The sequence below is a fragment of the Zalophus californianus genome, chromosome 12, assembly GCF_009762305.2.
Source record: "Zalophus californianus isolate mZalCal1 chromosome 12, mZalCal1.pri.v2, whole genome shotgun sequence".
In the NCBI taxonomy this organism is placed as follows: domain Eukaryota; kingdom Metazoa; phylum Chordata; class Mammalia; order Carnivora; family Otariidae; genus Zalophus; species Zalophus californianus.
In genome coordinates this window covers 74,961,822-74,981,606 of record NC_045606.1, presented here as the reverse complement: position 1 = coordinate 74,981,606, position 19,785 = coordinate 74,961,822, and the positions used below count along the sequence as shown (strand labels likewise).

The 19,785-nt window shown below is 36.0% G+C and overlaps 1 long non-coding RNA gene across 1 annotated transcript; it reads right to left on the bottom strand.

Annotated features, from left to right (window-relative positions):
* Positions 1–799: 799 nt before the first annotated feature.
* Positions 800–18,673, bottom strand: LOC113911652. Its single transcript, XR_003516564.1, has 3 exons — positions 18,354–18,673; positions 8,598–8,659; positions 800–2,365 (listed from the first exon to the last, which is right to left on the bottom strand). It is a non-coding gene; the product is annotated as an uncharacterized LOC113911652 (long non-coding RNA).
* Between the last annotated feature and the right edge of the window lie 1,112 nt (positions 18,674–19,785).

Sequence of the window (19,785 nt, the reverse complement as noted above, 5' to 3'; positions counted from 1 at the left end):
AAGGTGACATCAAGTTAGAAACAGAAAAAAATTATGGATTGATTTAAAAAAATCATAAAAAGTCTAAATGAAAACATGAAACTGCCATGGGAAGAAATACTTGACAGTATAGTCACTTATTACATAAAAACTTCCTTTCCCCGGGCCCTGATGCCATCAAAATAAAGCCAAAAGAAATTTGTATGAGCGATGAAAAGAAGTAGCTTTATTGGATTTGACTGCCTTAGTCTTCATGATTGTGGGTGGGATGAGAGCAACATATAAAAAGATCATGGGTATACTCTCTCAAGAAAACTAGTTTTCCCTTCTAGTTGAAATGGAGTCTGTAAAATAGGAATGATGAGATGATGATGGTATGAGGAAAAGTTACCCTTCTGAATATTCTGTAGGTGAAAAGGAATTTCTGGATCATGTCATTGAAATATTTAAATTGTTACATTGAAGCTTTATTCATCTGAGCATAAATTTGAAAATAAGAACTTATCCTATGACAGTATTGTTTGGTTTTATCATTATTATTCTTAAGAAATGTTAGGCTTAAAGGGATCTCAGATTTGGGCTGTCAAATTTTATGAACTGAGTTAAGAACATTGAAAAATGTGACCTAGAATGTGCATAGAAATGTCTTTCCACCATAAAAACAGTGCTTTATAGAATTTGTAGATGTGACCAAAAGTTCTGTTTCATATATATGGTATGTTGTCCCTGTCTTCAAGAAGTTTTTATCTGGATATGGATATAAACTGAATGTGTTAATTTTTTAAAAAAGGAAAAAACACACACATTTAATTATGCATTTTATTTATTTGTATAGGTGCATTGTCTTATAGCAGTGGTCCTCAAACTTGAGTATGCAGTAGAATCAATTAGGGATTTGTTAGAACACAGATTATGCGGCCCACTCAGGGTATCTGACTAAGTCTAAGGTGGAGTCTAAGAATTTTCATTTCTAAAAATTTCCCAGATGATGCTTATATTGCCAATCTGAGGACTACATTTTAAGAATCATTACTCTAGAGGAATTCAGAAGAGAAAAGATATCATTGAAAAGCAGGGTAGCTGAGTGTGTTTTGTGTGGAGGAGGTAGTTCTTACACTGGGACAAATACAGATTTATACTTGATAAGAATTTTTTTCAGGCTGGTTATGGTAAATTAAATTTAATTATTACTGTTACCTTTTTTTCCCTCTTGCTTTTTCCTTCATCTTCTTTTTCTTCTTCTCTTCTTTTGGCTGAGAATAGTCTCATCAATCGTAATCTCCATTTTTTAATTAAAAAAATGGTGTTTTTATCCTAGTAGTTTAAACTGGTATATTCCTATCTGGTCCAGAGCAATTTCCCAATAACATTTTCCAGGCTACATACAGAACTTGTTTTGAACATCTATAAACCAATCAAGCTGTTTCCACTGACCACAGCAAACTTCATTATTGAAGCAAAGGAGACCAAGTTGGGGTGCGATAATGAATGTCATACACAGATAAACTCTGCAATGTCAGCAATGTTTGCTCAATAGTTCCAACTGCAAAAGCAATATAAATAGTGAAATGTCAGGGTAAAGATATAATAGGATGTAGGTACATAGGTCAGATTTTCATTTTATATTATTCAATGGAAAATTTTACCCACAGGAACTTTCTAAAAACTCCAATAAACTTACTTTTATTTTTGAAATATGAGAATTTCTTTTGTTTGGTTGGTTATTTTTTCCAATTAAAATGTATCATATTTACATAAAAATGTAATAATTCTTCATGTTTCTTCTCTCCAAATTACGTTTGGTACTCAATATGGAAAGGGAGAGGGGCAGGAAGATTCATTTTTAACAATAGCTAAGGAATAGTTTTAAAACAACAGAATGTACTTTAAGATGTATTTTCCAACATGTTCACATTAAGCATTAAAGTATATTCACAGCATTTGTACAGGTAGACATTGATTATATGTGTCTTCTACATCATTCACATAAGCATCATTTTATGAGTGGTAAAATCTTTAAACTGTGGCTCAAGGCTTTTACTTTATGAATAATGAAAGAAAAGAATCAAATCCCTCTGGGCCCAAACTAATGTAAATAACAGTCCTCTGGACAGCATAAGTTTGAAGTAAATAGGCGGGTTGAGTGGCAGACACAGAGAAGCCTCGGCTTTCCACTGCCTAACCACACCGCTGAGCATGCAGAAAGTCCCTGCTCCAAGACACCTTTGCAATCAGCCTCCCAGGGACACTCCAGGCCATGGTTCTCTCTGGGATCCTTCTGGCTCAGGAAAACACACAACTTTTCATCTTTCATTTTTTTCTTGTTCTTCTTTCCCTTTTGCTTTTGAGAAGAGCTATTTGGATAAACTTCTTTATTATTCATTTCCTAAGTGCAAAAGGGAAAACTCAGTGAACCTTAGTAATGCAACATTAATTAAGCTGAGAATTCACCAACCAAGAGATATATAACAACAATTAATGTATTCAGTCCCTGCACACACGAAACATAGCAAAATAGACAGGCTTCAATATATTTTTCCAGTATGTAAGGGAATAATTCTCTTACCGCAATGCTTTCTATAAAATTCTATAAATTTTTTTTAATCCCAATAGCTACAGAGACTATGCTTCCACAGGCTGGATTAAATTTTAATCGATTCAGAAGATCATAATAGCAATTGTAAACACTTAGTGTCAACCATGTCCGCCTGTTCTAAACACTTGACTTGTATTCTTTCCTGGGATCTTTATGACATGATAGCACAGGTACAATTATTTTCACATTTTACAAAAATTGGAGGCACAGAAAAGATAACTAACTTGTCCAAAATTAGACAACTAGGAAGTGGCAGAGCAAAAAATTAAACTGAAGCAATCTGAAGCTAGGGCTATTCTAGCTGAGGTCCTGTACTGCCTCTCTCCTGTCATATGGTTAGTTTTCTCATAATGTTTTGTTTGTTTTTATTAAGTGCCACGCCTATGACTCAGTTACAATGATATGCATGTGAGTGAGTATGTCTGTCCTGTTCTTATATAAACATATAGCACTTTGGGTAAAATGCAATACATTAAAATGTATAAGATTAAGAAATTCTGAGAAAATATAGACACAGATACACTTATGGAGGAAAACTCCTGGTCTTTTAAGGCCATACAACATACTCAAAACATAAATAAAAGCCTGTCTTTAAATAAATTTATTTGTGTTATCATAATGCCAAATTATTCTAAGAGACAGAATTAAGCCAAATTGTCCATACTTTATTTAAATAGTTGAAAGAGTATGACAAGCCTTCCTCTGGAAATGACTTAAAAATCACCCATTGTATTATAAAAATTACCCACTGGATATTCAAATTACCCAGTAGATGTTATAATTTTATACAAACAAAATGTACACAGGCAACGTCTTCAACTTTTTTAAATTCTTGGGGGTTAGTTACCTGGTCTCCCTAGAAGCACTACTCCTATGACAGACCAGCTCTTATGATGGATAAACATTAATCGTCCTCCAAAATGTATTTCTTGGGTTACTATGACATTTTCCAAAGAAGTCTTTACTTATACCAAATTCTAGGCTTCAGAAATTTGCATTGGATAGTGTATTATTAAACAAAAATTTGGCCTGTGTTCTATTTGATACCATTTACAACTAAATGGGTAAGTCTTTTGGGAGGCAAAAAAAAAAAATTAATCTATATTCCTCATCTATTTCTCTTATATTTTTGTCTCCATTCCTACTTAAGACAAATGTATGTTACAGAACTATGAATTAAGTGTTATTCAAGATATGATATACTTAATAATATTTGCCATAATATTTTGAAATATTATAATTATGTTAGAATTCATGATAAATGTAAATACACACAGATATACATATATGTTTCAAGATGTATATCTGTATATTTATACAAATATACCTAAGGAAAAATACTAAGTCCTTTGCAACATCCTCACCACCCCCTTGCACATTTCAGATATTTCTGGGTCGTCCTCAGTCATGTCATTATGCATCTCTATATTGAGAAAATAGCAAAAAATTTATATAAAGATTAAGAGAAGACTTATGTTTGTAGACTTGAAATAGTTTATTTCTTATAATTTTCCTATAGTATTTTCAGGTACCTTTGTTTTATGTGTCATTTATAGAACCTTATGATTCCAAAATTAAGAATGGCAAAATAATACAATCCAATCTATCATTTTATTGGCCAGTAACCTAGTAGAAATAGAACCTCAAAGTTTTGAACATTGCCATTGTCTGATATGCAAATACTATCTCGTTAAAATATATGTGTAATGTATTTTTAAACTTTATTCAGGAAAATAAAATGGAATTTTCAGCCTATGCCCTAAATTTTTAAGGCTGGACTTCTTATCTGATTGATACTGACTAGTTTGCTTACACTTCAATCAGCCCAAGATCTTTGTATAAACCAGTCACCTGAGTTGAGAAGTCTTCTCATTATGATATGCAATGTATGTTGTCTCCTTTTTAACCACTTTTCCTATCACAAAGGTATATGTCTAAGCTTCTCAAATAGCCATTTAAATGTCTGCTGCATGTATTCTATTTGTGTCAAGTATGATATGAAAGAAAAAGCTGTTCTTTTGTTTCTAATTTGTACACACGAGTTCTTTTTCATATTTTCTCCTGCTAAAATTTAGAAAGGTTACTTATTAAAAAACATTATAAGTATTCACAATGTTATCTTCAGAGTAGTTGTTTCTGTCTGTGGAAGAAAACTTTGACATTTACTTACTTGTGATTTGCCCCTAGAGATAGACTTAGAGGAAAATGATAGAAATATTGATTGTCAGTTTGTAGAAAAGCATTAATCTTTGTAAGTGGCATAAGGCTGAACTCATATATTTCTACAAAAAGATAATTTTGGGGATGAATCCAATAGATTTCTTTTGGAAATGAAACTTTCTAACTTACATACAAATAAATTATAAAGTCACTAGGCTGACAGGAAGTAGCAATTGAAATACAGCTAGCTCTGTTACTTGAGCCTTACAACATTTTTTGCCTGAAACCCATTACACAAACCCATCTATTAGGAAACATTTAAAAGGAAAAAAAACAGTGTTTTATCTCTAGGTTAGCCATTGAGTTCAACATAGACTTGAACCTGTTCCTGATTCCCACCCCACACACTTCACCTCAGAATATTAGATATAAATTTACCTATAGAGAGCATAAAAGAGATATATTTTCTCAAGGTCCAGTTATACGCAAAAAAATGAAAAATTGGCTCTTCCCCTATCTCCATCTTAATCCTGGGAAATCATCAGGACTTCATGATCCCTGAAGTCTAGATTTCTTATACACAGGGATAATCCACAGCATTTTGCCTGTTTTTATGCAAAAGGATGAAACTGACAAGTGGGGCACCCTTCTGTTAAGATCCTGGTTAATATTATGTTTGATGTGCCAAGATAAAAATATGAATGTGTCTTATAATGATACTGAAGATGGCCTCAGCCACACACCTGGAAGGCAGTGAGGTTTCTGAGAACTAATAGAAAGAAAAAATTTCTACAACAGTCATGGAGATCTGTGCCTGCTCGAGAGGAACTCCTTGGAGAGGCAGAACATTATATGGGATGGTCATATGGATGCCCTTGAAAACCTGGCAAAGGGTACCCTGGCTATGGGTGACTGGGAAGAAGTCTTATACCAAACTTGGCATGGAGGAATGGAGTTAACAGGAAATGTATTCACCCTGGCACTGCCTTAGTTCTTTCTCCAATTATACTCTACTGGCTAGAAAAGCTACCTGCTTGAAAGGATATGCATTGAGGGGTAGAAGAAGGTGGGAGGAAAAGAAAAGAAATTGTCTGCCTCCTCTCTATCCAAAATTCTTCACTACCACTGAATGTCTTGGTAACCACTTTTACAGCTATAATTAAATTCAGCACAACATTTAAAAAGCTATTAAAAGACTTATGAAAAAAGGCAATTTTCAAGTAAAGTACAATGTAATTTTATTATCTTTTTACCTAAGATGTAGATATAGATAAACTATATTCAAATTATGAAAGGGAAGGCTAATTGTATTGTATCTTTAGGTTATATGGCAGAGCTCAGCGTATCCTGTGATACCAGTATATAACCTGATTATAACTATCTTGAGTAATCTTAATCAGTGGCAAAGACAATACTCTTAAAATTTAAGGCACTGAAAGTTCAACTTCTGCCTGGGCTGTATAAATCTGGAACGAGCAACAGTTGGATAAACTATAATGAGAAGTATCTAGATAAAGTACAAAATAATAATTTTCCATGAACTCATTAAAGAGCTGAGGTCCCTGGGCAATGAAGTACCTTGAGACTCGAGGAGAAACAAACTCCTTCAAGAAGAGATATCTAAGATATCTCTATGGATACAGAGAGACTAGATGCCATACAAGTGGATAAGAAAAAAAAACCCTGAAATTTTGATTAATTGGTAAAGGACAAGTGTGAGCTAACTGGCAGTTTAGAACCCCTGAGAGATCCAGACTCAAAAGGATTTCACACTCACTTGCAAGTTCTCTTCTAATGACCTCTATTAGTTACCTTCAAGAAAGATTGGAGGCAGGGTAAATGATCAGAGGAAAGCCCCTGTGGTTAGGCAAGGATGCAAGAGGGAGTCAACTGCCACTGTGGGAAAGGCACAAAACTTCACACTACTACCTGGATCCTTCTCTTATACAGAATCTTGTAAGATTCTTTCTGGGGGATGGGCAGGAAATATTGTCACACTTACAATACAGTGAAATGTGCATCATTACCAGTATATTGGTTAGAAAAGAAAATCTATCTTTGGGGAGAAACAGGCTAGGAATTCATACCAATATAACCATAGGTCTACCACTGAGGAGGGGGAGAAATCTTTGTCTGACACAAGGCCCACCATAGATATAAAGTGGACTTTGGCTGCAATAGAAAAGATAGATTGGAAAGATGAGGAAGCTTTACTCCACTTTCTAATCACAATGCCTGTCTAATACTAAGCTGGACCAGGAAAATACACTGCCCCTCACCACAAGCCTCGGCAGGCATCAAGTGAGAAGGAACAGCGTTCTACCACCAACAGGGTGGACAGAGACCTTTTTTTTTTGTACAGGAATGCTGTAATGGTTGACAGCTCTTAATGAAACATTAACACAGAAAAACTTTCCTGATCCTCAGCCTCTCTATTAATAATCACAAGGCAGTGGTAGACCACTGCTGGACAAATTTGAGGCCTTTGGTACACAAACTGAGAAAAACAAACACAAAACTCAAACTCACCTCTGCTCCTGAAAAGAGTGACTCAACTACTCACAACTAATAGCCAGACAGAGAAAAAGTCATGCTCATTTCAAAGAACAAGTATTATTTACCTTATTCTCTACTATTCTACACTGAGTGACTGGCAATCGATAAAAAGTTATGAGACAGATAAGTATGAAAAATATCTAACTTGGTCAAAGAACAAGAAATCAACAGAACCAGAAATGGAGCTAATCCAGGTGTTAAAACTCTCAGTCAGGGATTTTAAACAAATGATGGTTTTTATGTTAAATGATCTAAAGGAAATAGTAGACAAATGCATAAATATATATGGAATTTCAGTAAGGAGATGGAATCCCTAAGATGCTAAGAAAATTATTAACTAGAAGTAGATCAGTAGAAATATCCAAACTGAAACACACAGAGAATAATGGTGGAGGGGTGAAAAAAATAGTACATCCAAGAGTTATAGAATAAATAGTATCAAGCTATCTAAAAAACATTTCATTGGAATCCCAGAAGGACAAGAGAAAAAGAACAGGGCAGAACAGTGTGGGAAAAATAAAAAATTAAAGACTCAAATCTTAAAAAAATAGTGAAATATTTTAAACCATATATCCAAGAAGATGAAAGATCCTATGATAAATACTAAGTGCATACACATACTTGTACAGACATGTCATCTTTTCAAATTGCTGAAACCAGAAATAAGAAAATCTTGAAGGCAGCCAGAGAAGGGGGGAAACACAATACATACAGAATGACCAAAGATAAGAATTTTAGTAGACTTTTCTCAGGAACTATGAAAATCACAAGTCAATGGAATGAGTTCTTTATAGTACTCAACTTAAAAACAAAAAAACATAGCTATGGTGAGTGCTGTGAATTGTGCAAGACTGTTGAATCACAGATCTGTACTTCTGAAACAAATAATGCAATATATGTTAAGGAAAAAAAAGAAGAAGAAGATAGCAGGAGGGGAAGAATGAAGGGGAGTAAGTCGGAGGGGGAGATGAACCATGAGAGACGATGGACTCTGAGAAACAAACTGAGGGTTCTAGAGGGGAGGAGGGTGGGGGGATGGGTTAGCCTGGTGATGGGTATTAAAGAGGGCACGTACTGCATGGAGCACTCTGTGTTATGCACAGACAATGAATCATGGAACACTACATCAAAAACTAATGATGTAGTGTATGGTGATTAACATAACAATAAAAAATGTCAACCCAGAATTCTCTAATCAGTGAAAATATCTTTACAAAGTGAAGATGACATAAAGACTTTTTTAGACAAAGGCTGAGAAAATTCATTGCCAGCACAGACACAATATAAAAAATGTTAAAGGAAGTACCTTAGGCAGAAGGAATATAAATTCAGACAGAAACACGAATCTTCATGAAGAAATTCTGAGCTCTGGAAACAAAAATGAAACACAAATAATAAGCTCCTTTTTAAAAGATTTTGTTTGTTTTTATTTTTATACTCTATTATTTTACTATCTTAATTTATGGAAAGTATTATCTCTTAAATCTTGACATTTTTGTTTATAATTTATTTGTCTTAAAACACTTTTTTTGTGGGTTTTTGTTTTTAAAAAAGGAAACCATTAGTATCTTGATTATACTATGTAGAATTGGTCAAGTAAAAAAAAAAATGTGGGCACCTGGGTGGCGCAGTCAGTTGAGTGTCCAGCTCTTGGTTTCAGCTCAAGTGGTGATCTCAGGGTCATGAGATCGAGCCCCTGTGTCAGGTTCTGTACTTAGCACAGTGGCTGAGTGGCTCAGTCAGTTAAGCATCTGCCTTTGGCTCAGGTCCTGATATCAAGCCCCACCTGGGGCTCCCTGCTCAGCAGGGAGTCTGCTTCTCCCTCTCCCTCGGCCCCTCCCCCGTTTGTGTGTGTGCTCTCTCTCTCTCAAATAAATAATCTTTAAAAAAAAAAAAAGACTCTCTCTCCCTCTGCCCCTCTCCTGTGCACATGCTCGCTCGCTCTCTCTCTCAAATAAATCTTGCTTTGTTTTTGTTTTTATTTATTTTTTTGTTTTATTTTTTTATTATGTTATGTTAGTCACCATCATTAGTTTTTGATGTAGTGTTCCATGATTCTTTGTTTGCATATAACACCCAGTGCTCCATGCAATAGGTGCCCTCCTCAATAGCATGGAAGACATTAGGAGAAGGAAGGGAAAAATGAACGGGGGGTTGAAATCGGAGGGGGAGACAAATCAAATAAATAAATCTTTTTTAAAAAAAATCCCATAAGTGATATAAATGATTTGATATTTCCATCTAAACTTTAGTGATTGCAAATATTATTTTAGGGTAAAGTCAGATAATAAAGAAATAATGATTGTACATGTAAAAATTATATTCATTTAAGAATGATGGCAAAAATTAAGTACAAGATGATGTATTTTAAATTTTGATATTATTAAGGTAAAAGACTTGCTTATTAATAACACCCAGAATCATAAAGCAATTTTTACAGATGGGTGAAGAATATCTGTCAACAGTAGCATAACCTTGCCATTGTTTGAAATGCAGCCAATAAAAATATATTCCTTTTGTGTGGCTAAAATTCTGTCAGTTTATTCCTGTTCCCTAACTAAAGCTCTGTAATGACGTTTTAGCACTTGTAATTTTGCATTAAAGATGGCCATGGGGGAATAAACCTTTCATGAACTTCCACATGTATCTCATTAAGAATTCGTAGATTTTATTTGCCAAATAAAAAGCAAAATGTCATTTTCCAGAATTAAAGTGAAAATTATAGTAATAAAATGAAATTTCTTCAATCACAATCATTAGTATGTAGATTGACACTAAACACTTAGCAAGTTACTTATTCTTCTACATACTTAAACAAAATACTGGAGAACCATAAGAAATGAGGGCTTAGGGAGTTTTTTCATTGCATTATGCTTGTAAAAATATAGGCAAACATAACATATAAACTTTCATTCATTGTATGACTATTTATAAATGAAAGTATTTCTGTACATTGCTTGGTGATCATCAGGATATGTTCTCTACAGCTGTTTTGCCCATCCCCCAACCCACTTCCCCTCTGGTAGCTATCAGTTTTTTCTCTATAGTTGAGAGTCTGTGTTTTGGTTTGTCTCTTTTTGTTCTTTGTTCGTTTTGATTCATAAATTCCACATATGAATGAAATCAAATGATATTTGTCTTTCTCTAATTGGCTTATTTAGCTTAACATTATATTCTCTAGATCCATCTATGTTGTTGCAAATGGCAGGATTTCATTCATTCTCATGGCTAAGTAATATTCTGTGTGTGTGTGTGTGTGTGTGTGTGTGTGTGTGTGTGTGTGTGTGTATACATACCAGTTCTTCTTTATCCATTCATCTATGGATGGACACTTGGGCTACTTCCATAATTTGGCTATTGTAAACAATGCTGCAATAAACATAAGGGTGCATGTGAAAAAAAAGTCAAAAGGAACCATGTAGGTATGATGACTATGTTCATTATCCTGACTGTGATGATGAGTTCATAACTATGCATGTATGTATGTATGTAAATACACATGCATATTTGTATAGCCATATATGTATGTGTATATACATATTTGTGAACATTATATGTTCATAATACATATATGAACATATTATGTGTGTATACAAATGTGTGTCGAACATGAATGTATGGTACATAGAGTTTATATATATGTCAAAATTTATTGAATTGTGCACTTATTTTAAATACATGCATTGAATTAAATGTCAATGATACCTCAATATAGCTGTTTTTTAAAGAAATTTGAAATAAATAAATAAAAAGAAGCAGAAATGATACATAAATAGCAGTATTTCAGTGTTGCACTATATGGAATGAAAGATGCCTAATAGTTGTATCTTTTTTATTAGCAATTATCCTATTCAATCCAGTCTCAAATACTAATGGAAGAGTATATCAGAAGTGTGTTATCTTTTTTATTGTTATGTTAATCACCATACATTACATCATTAGTTTTTGATGCAGTGTTCCATGATTCATTGTTTGTTCATAACACCCAGTGCTCCATGCAGAACGTGCCCTCCTCAATACCCATCACCAGGCTAACCCATCCCCCTACCCTCCTCCCCTCTAGAACCCTCAGTTTGTTTTTTAGAGTCCATTGTCTCTCATGGTTCATCTCCCCCTCTGACTTACTCCCCTTCATTCTTCCTCTCCTGTAATCTTCTTCTTTTTCTTTTTTCTTAAAATATGTTGCGTTATTTGTTTCAGAAGTACAGATCTGTGATTCAACAGTCTTGCACAATTCACAGCGCTCACCCTAGCACATACCCTCCCCAATGTCTATCACCCAGCCACCCCATCCCTCCCACCCCCAACCACTCCAGTAACGCTCAGTTTGTTTCCTGAGATTAAGAATTCCTCATATCAGTGAGGTCATATGATACATGTCTTTCTCTGATTGACTTATTTCACTCAGCATAACACCCTCCAGTTCCATCCACGTCGTTGCAAATGGCAAGATCTCATTCCTTTTGATGGCTGCATAATATTCCATTGTGTATATATACCACCTCTTCTTTATCCATTCATCTGTCGATGGACATCTTGGCTCTTTCCACAGTTTGGCTATTGTGGACATTGCTGCTATAAACATTGGGGTGCACGTACCCCTTCGGATCCCTACATTTGTATCTTTGGGGTAAATACCCAGTAGTGCAATTGCTGGATCGAATGGTAGCTCTAATTTCAACTGTTTGAGGAACCTCCATACTGTTTTCCAGAGTGGTTGCACCAGCTTGCATTCCCACCAACAATGTAGGAGGGTTCCCCTTTCTCCACATCCCCGCCAACATCTGTCGTTCCCTGACTTGTTAATTTTAGCCATTCTGACGGGTGTGAGGTGGTATCTCATTGAGGTTTTGATTTGGATTTCCCTGTTGCCGAGCGATGTGGAGCACTTTTTCATGTGCCTGTTGGCCATTTGGATGTCTTCTTTGGAAAAATGTCTGTTCATGTCTTCTGCCCATTTCTTGATTGGATTATTTGTTCTTTGGGTGTTGAGTTTGGTAAGTTCTTTATAGATTTTGGATACTAGCCCTTTATCTGATATGTCATTTGCAAATATTTTCTCCCATTCTGTCGGTTGTCTTTTGGTTTTGTGGACTGTTTCTTTTGCTGTGCAAAAGCTTTTTATCTTGATGAAATCCCAATAGTTCATTTTTGCCCTGGCTTCCCGTGCTTTTGGCGATGTTTCTAGGAAGAAGTTGCTGTGGCTGAGGTCGAAGAGGTTGCTGCCTGTGTTCTCCTCTAGGATGTTGATGGACTCCTGTCTCACGTTTAGGTCTTTCAACCATTTGGAGTCTATTTTTGTGTGTGGTGTAAGGAAATGGTCCAGTTTCATTCTTCTGCATGTGGCTGTCCAATTTTCCCAACACCATTTGTGGAAGAGACTGTCTTTTTTCCATTGGACATTCTTGCCTTCTTTGTCAAAGATAAGTTGACCATAGAGTTGAGGGTCCATTTCTGGGCTCTCGATTCTGTTCCATTGATCGATGTGTCTGTTTTTGGGCCAGTACCATACTGTCTCGATGATGACAGCTTTGTAATAGAGCTGGAAGTCCGGAATTGTGATGCCGCCAGCTTTGCTTTTCTTTTTCAAGATTCCTCTGGCTGTTCGGGGTCTCTTCTGGTTCCATACAAATTTTAGGATTATTTGTTCCATTTCTTTGAAAAAAGTGGATGGTATTTTGATGGGGATTGCATTGAATGTGTAGATTGCTCTAGGTAGCATTGACATCTTCACAATGTTTGTTCTTCCAATCCATGAGCATGGAACGTTTTTCCATTTCTTTGTGTCTTCTTCAATTTCTTTCCTGAGTATTTTATAGTTTTCTGAGTACAGATCCTTTGCCTCTTTGGTTAAATTTATTCCTAGATATCTAATGGTTTTGGGTGCAATTGTAAATGGGATCGACTCCTTGATTTGTCCCTCTTCTGTCTTGTTGTTGGTGTATAGGAATGCCACTGATTTCTGTGCATTGATTTTATATCCTGCTACTTTACTGAATTCCTGTATGAGTTCTAGCAGTTTTGGGGTGGAGTCTTTCGGGTTTTCCACATACAGTATCATATCATCTGCAAAGAGTGAGATTTTGAGAAGTGTGTTATCTTAAACTATGTTCTTTTCCTTTCTCACCTGTCATCTCCTAAAGCTTGGTTTAGACTCAGGTGCTTTTTTTTTTTTTTACTTTTTTTTTTATTATTATGTTATGTCAATCACCATACATTACATCATTAGTTTTTGATGTAGTGTTCCATGATTCATTGTTTGTGCATAACACCCAGTGCTCTGTGCAGAACGTGCCCTCTTTAATACCCATCACCAGGCTAACCCATCCTCCCGCCCCCCTCCCCTCTAGAACCCTCAGATTCAGGTGCTTTATCTACAAAGGCCAGATTCTATCACCTGAAGTAATCTCTCAACGATGGCTTGGCTGCTCCATGACCCTGCTTGTGAGCACAAGACATTTGACAAAATTGGGAGCTCTGATGCCTATGGGTTAGCTTCCACAGACCCTCTATGCACCCTCATCTTCTGAGTCTTGCTCCTTCCTCAGAGTCCTATCACTTGAATTGCCTGGCTCACTCAGCTCACCCTACAGTTACCCACATTGAGTTTAGACTTTTACAGAGGACTGAGAAAGGTGATGTCATCTATTATTTTCTCTGAGGCTAGTAAATACTAATAAACTACAAAAAGCTTAGATTGGAGCAAAGGTAATGCAGTGAATAAAAAACATAATTTACCACCTCAATGTTACATTCTGCCATGGATGAGTATCAGATACATAATGTATAACCAGGGAAGTCAAAAGCATTTAGTCTGCGCCCTGAAAAGTAAGTAATTTTTGAGTAGGACTAGTAGAGGAATGGGATTCTATGCCTCAGGAATCTTAAAAAACAAACAAAAAACAAGTGCAGTTGGAATAATGACTCTGCTCTTGCTTCTATTCTCCTTGAAGGGAGATAATGCTGAGAGAGAAAAACTGGTATGGTGAGGTTGAATCCTCCATTACCTTATAAATAAAGTAGAGATTATTCTTGATGCAAAAAGCGAAAGAAAATGTTATATGACTTTTCCCCCTGACAAAAGGAAAATTAAGTATTTTAGGATGATTTGAAAAAAAAAAATCCATGTAGAATTACTATATTAAGTGGAGGGTGGACACAAGAAGATTGATTATGCATTCTTGTTTCTTCTTTATTTTGTATGAGAATATTGTTTTTAAAATATTATATGCTGTACTACATTGTTTTGCAAAGATAGATGCATATTATTACTTGTTACCACGTTGAAGCTCTCTGTATTTAGTTTCCTATGTTATTGAATAAAGGACCTATTTTATAAGTAGTAATGTTTCTTTTATAACTCAAATTAGTGCTCCCAAATTTATAAATCATAAAATTAATTTAATGAATCATAAGTGAAAGATACATTCATTCCTTCTTGTATATAAAATATATGTATCTCATTTTTTTGTGCTGCAAGCCAAATTCCTTCTGTAAGTTATTATTTTCCCTAGATCCAAACCCATCTTCTGCTCTGTGATGCTGTGGCTGGGATGCTGCAAACTACGCTTCTTGTCAGCTGGCTCTCTATTAGATTCTGCCAAGAAGGGGTGTTCAGAGAGAGAGACAAAAGACTGAAAGAAGAAAAAAAAAGATACACACTCCTTCCTGTTTCACTTTAAACCCACTTTTCCCTTCTTGTTCCTGTTATTGTTATGTCGCCAATGTGCATTGCCTTCATTCTGAAAGCGGCAGATAGTTTTCCACTACCCATGGAATCAGACTTCTGACACCCCCTCAGAAGTGCCAGCATCCCTTCCTCAGAAGTGGGATTTCAGCCCTGAAGGGCCCCTCATTCATGCTTCTAATTTTTAGTAATTTCAAACTCTTTCCTCTGTTGCTAACCCCTAAGGTTGCTAGCTGCTTCTTGTAGTTGCTGACCTCTATGACACATTAACATTCCCTTTTGCTTTTTTCACTTTTCATTCTCTAATTAACAATTCATTCTGTTAAATTCTTTCTGTTAAAATAACTGATGTGATGTCTACCTCCTCACTGGCTGATTGAGTCATTAGTACTAGGAGTGGGAACTCAAAAGGGAAACCCTCAAAGATGGGGATTTGGAATCAGTTTGGTCTTGTCTTTAGTCAGAAACATAGTGCACCATGATTAATCACATTATCACCTGTCTTTTATGGTGATGAAGCTAACTTCCTTGGGGGACTAAGTGACTGTTCACTCAACTTTTCTGCAGTCGTGATGACCCCAAGGAATGCACTTGAACACTTACAGAAGGAAAAAACAACAAGCTCAGCTCTTTAAATTCTCAGCTCAAGTTAGAGTCAGATAACTATAGAAATTCTCTGACAGTCCTAAAATAAGCCCTTATTCTTTATAGCCACAGGCCTGGTCTTAATTAAAATCAGACACAAGCTTTAATTGAGTGGGTTGAAAAATTATAACAGAAGTTAAATTTGCAGCCTCATCAATTCTCTCTTGTAAAGGTTAGGACAAACTTGGAAGAGAGTGGGATCCTCATAATTGAACAGGGTTCATTGGATTGGATACAGATAATGCTCAGAATCTTCAAGCCTGAGTCATCCTGACAGTGGAAGAGGAGACCAGCCTTCCCTTGCTTGAAGGCCCTGTAATAACCTCACCTGGTATTTTGCAGACATGCTTATTCTCAAGACCCTCTTATTGCCATCTCTCTAAAACTAGAGTAATATCACAACATGGTTCAGGAAGGAAGTACAAAGTCTGACTAGGGAAGACATAGCTTCCACACCAAAAACATTGTGAGAGTTTTGTGTCTTTATATTGGCAGAAATCTAAGAGTGTGATTTAGAATCAGATCTATTTCTAAGTAGGATAACTAAGTACAAACCTAAAATCTGTAATTTATAATAAACTGTATAAATGACATATGGCATTTATAGTATATGCCAGTATATGGTATCAGTGACATGTAACTTCTCTCATGCATTATCTCATTTAATTCTCTCCAATCCCAGTAAGATTGTCAACTGTTACCCCATTCTATAGATAAAGAAACTGACAGATAAGCTTAGCTTATTGTCAAAGGTTAAGTGGCTATTTAGTAATACAGTGTACATTCAGACTTACATCTATTTGACACATACCGTTTTTATTCTTCCCTCAACCCTATCCTGAAATAAAGCTTTATGATTAAGACCTATATGTCTCATTGATAAAGATTTAGTGCAAGTTGTCACAAGAAGAATTTGGCTGATTAAATTTAGAATACTGAAAAAAGCACTGTACATAACTACCCTTGTTGAATAGCATTTACATTTGAAAAAATATCTTATATTGCTATTTGATTTAAGAAATTGCTTCATTTTCTTTTATGAGAAATCAAGATAAGTTAATTTTGCCTGAGCCCAGAATTCCTTGTTCTTATATTTGAGATACACAGTTTACAGACTCTGTTTAAGGCGGATAAGACAAAGCCAATGTTTTCCAGCTTTTTGTTTCCTTATAAACTATGCCCCATTATCTTTTATAGTTTTATTTTTTTCATTCACATTCAATGCTTTTTTTTTTTCTATCCCATCTCATGTTATAGTGAATTCTTCCCAAAATGCCATGTTGTATTGACTAGGTGACACCATCTGAAAACTTCATCTGTGGCCATTTCTAATGTCTTGCTGGGTATTAGGTAGAATTGAACAGACTCCACAATGAAGGGGCACATGTAATATATCACCAGGTCACTACACAGAAATATTGCTCCTATTTCCTCTCTTCCTCTAAAGCTACTCAGTATCTCAAAGACAAGAAAGCAGCATGATTGATCATGCACTCTAGAGTCTGGGAGACATTGGGTTTAATCCCACTCTAACCACTTGCAGCTGTGTAGATGGGGGCCCATCACTGAAATCTTCTGGGCTTCAATTTCCTCATCTGTGCAGAAAGAACAATGGTGCTTGCCTCTGGAGTCACTGTGAAGACTTGATGTGATTCAAGCAAAGCCTCCAGTTAACATGGCACCCGGAAGATGTATGCACCTGGTACTATTAATAGGAATTTCCTCTGGAACAAAATCTAGTATATAGTAGCAAAATTACTGTGTGTGGGTGAGTGTGTGTGCATGTGTGTGAGTGTGTGTGTATGAGAGAGAGAGAGAGAATTTAAGGGAAGAAAGGGGTAAAGGAAGGAAAGAGAAGGAAACTTGCATATATAGATAAGCCATTTTAGAATTAGAAGATTAACATGATTTCTGTTAAAGCACAATATTTAACCTTGGTTACAGGAAGCTATGACATCAAGTCTATGATGACGTGGGGGAAAATAAGGTACAAAAATAAAGCAAATGTTGTGTAATTGTGTTTCAAAACTCTTGGTACAAGTGAGGAAATTAGAAATCTGAAATCGAAAGTTAATTATTTTCAAGTTTGTTCTGCCCATATAATTAGAGATAAATAAAACCTTCAAATCTTAAGAAATACATAGATTTCTCACATTTAATTCACTGAAAATTAAGGGTCAATTCAGAAATATTGTATAATTAAATATTTACAGAAAATATTGCTGTCCTAGTATGTTTAAAGGAAGACACGGCCAACCCAAATAGCAGAGGTTTGTCTAACAGATACCATATGAATTCATTTTTATCAGAAACATTCAAAGGTTGTTTATTTTAAACCATGAAATGCAACTTCGTCATCTCTTCACACATTTGCAGAGATTTCTGGTTAAATTAAGGAACTCAATATGACTATGAGACTATTGACAGAAGTTAGGAGTAGTCCTGGCACAGTTGCATTGGCCTCTTTCCTGGTGGCCTTCTCTGAGAGATGCCTTTTGCCTCCCACAGGCTTGTTGTCCAATCAACCACTGGGCATCTGGTACAGCAGATGGGCTCGGCCCCATACACGGAACAGTCACCAGCAAGTGTAATCAGTACTTTTTCTACTTCTGCGTGAATTTATTTACATGTTCTACTTTCAGATCACTCATTCTACGATACATTTATTGATCCCCAGATATATGTGAGGTCGTAAACATTACCAAATTGAATATAGATATAAATCCTTACCTCAGGAGCTTTGTTCAATTTTACAGCCAAATCTTGTTTCTGATGTGTCCCTGATCAGGCTTACTTCTGTTCTGGCACAGATTGGATTACTTTATTCACAGTACCTTCATTTTGATACTGTGCTCTCTCTTCACGCTGTATATGCCCTTTTTATGTTCTTGCTCTATTTTGTCAGCTATCCTAATCTCCGTGCCTTGTTGCAACTTCTGAACTTCTTTCTTTCCCTGGGGTTACTATGGAATGGTACCAGGGATATAGGGATTTCTTCATTCCAAACAAACTGAGGAGCTTCTCTCAACACAGGCATACCCAAATTTCACCCTAAGAGTATCTGATCTGGTAAACCTGGGTGGTGTCTTGGTCTTCGTTTTCTGGCCAGTTTTGTTCAGACAACCGATGCTGAAATGACCAGTGGGTTATTAGAATACATCCTTTTCATGAATATTAAGGATAGAATTTCCTCATGTGATTCCGGTAGTAGAACTGAAGGATCAGAAGAGAGGATACTATATGAAAGGGATAGCAAAACAAAACGGTTTTAGTATTCCGCTAGGAAATGTAACTGATAGAGATTGGCTAGGCATACTCAATATACATGAAATATGACTGGAAAAACAAAACAATCCTTATAGGCCAACAGTTTGTGATATGTGGACATGCTCTCTCTATGCTCTAAAGATAGAATCACCGGGTTGTATAGTCAGCTCCTTCAGGTTGTGCCTCAGCTACAGCCTTGGCAGAAGTTATGCCCTTCCCAGAGTATCCCACCATGAATGACTGCGATCCGGCCATCTCGCCAAAGCAGGATGCAGGGATGAGCATTCTTGCTTTAGAACTCCACCCTAAGTTGGCTGAGGCTTTACCTTCTTGGAGCCTGCCTAGCACTTAAACATTTTTCTCCACACAGTCACACTCTCCCAACTTCCCTTCACAGTGGTTGGGTCCTAATAAACACGTTTTAACATCTGCTTTCAGTGGGCCTAACCTGGGACACGTGTAGCAAATGGGAGTATAATATGCGGACCAAAAAAATGAAAACATGAAACTTCCATCTTGTAATGTGAAACTCCAAGTTTCATTCAAACGCTAGTATTGCTAGGAGAGAACTAGTTGGGACATAAAGTAAATGTGCTTACAAGAGCTAAGAAGCAATCAAGAATTATAATAATCCATAAACACCTGCACTAAAAAATTTTATAAGCTGAATTTCTGGAACAAAAAGAGAAAAACTGTAGTCTTGATGGATTTCTCTTTTTCTGCATCAGTCGCATTGAAGCTGGTATGTATTCTTCCGGCATGTGAGAGAAGAACCTCGGTCTAAGGTGAAATATTCACAAGATACCTGCATCTACATCCTTTATAATCTCCTTTCTTCTGTTTCTGATAAAGAGGCACTCCTCCTATCCGAATCCCGTTCCCTTCTGCGTTCTCT